The sequence below is a fragment of the Arachis hypogaea genome, chromosome 12 (genome assembly GCF_003086295.3).
Source record: "Arachis hypogaea cultivar Tifrunner chromosome 12, arahy.Tifrunner.gnm2.J5K5, whole genome shotgun sequence".
NCBI lineage: Eukaryota > Viridiplantae > Streptophyta > Magnoliopsida > Fabales > Fabaceae > Arachis > Arachis hypogaea.
Window position 1 is genome coordinate 83,772,558 of NC_092047.1, and position 798 is coordinate 83,773,355.

Genomic DNA, 798 nt, shown 5'->3' on the forward strand with positions numbered 1-798 from the left:
CCTACCTTTCATCAACCATTGTTAGCCAATTTTGAGCCTATTGAATCCCTTTTGTTCTTAATTATAGCACATCACTACCCCTAAGTGAAAAACAATAAATGTCCTTAATTTGGATCTTTGATTAGCTTAGGCTAGTGAGAGTGTGTATCATTTGGGTATGGGAAACTTGGGACATTGGTTGAGGTAAAAGTGCAATTTTTATTTTTGTTAAAAATATTGGGAATTGGGTACATATTCATGCACTATATGTAAAACCATATGCATTGATACGCTTGTATATACTAAAGAAAAAAAAACATATATATATAAAAAGAAAAAATATTATAGAAAAAGAAAAAGAAAAATATATAGAAAAAGAAAAATAATAAAAAGGGGACAAAAATGTCCCAAAGTAAAGATCAATAAAAATCAATGCATATGGAACGTGAATTAAAAAGAATGTATGAGCATGTGAAAAAGTGGGAATCATGGGTAGCTAGGTTGTGTATTAGAATTGTATAGGTTGTCATATGTGTTTGGTGAGAGCTTAGGTTAATCAAAGATTCAAATTTCAAGCTCACTTGACCATATGCATCCTACCTTTACCCTAGCCCCATTACAACCTATGAATAAGTCCTCATGATGAATGTATGCATGCATTGAATAATTGTTGATTGTTAGATGAAAAATAAATCTTGGAAAGCATGAGTAGAAGAGAATTGAGTGAATCGATCCTATACACTTGAGCGACTAGAGCGGATACACTTCCGGTGAGGGTTCGATGCTCAATTCCTTGTTCCCGGCTTTCATGAGCTTTTC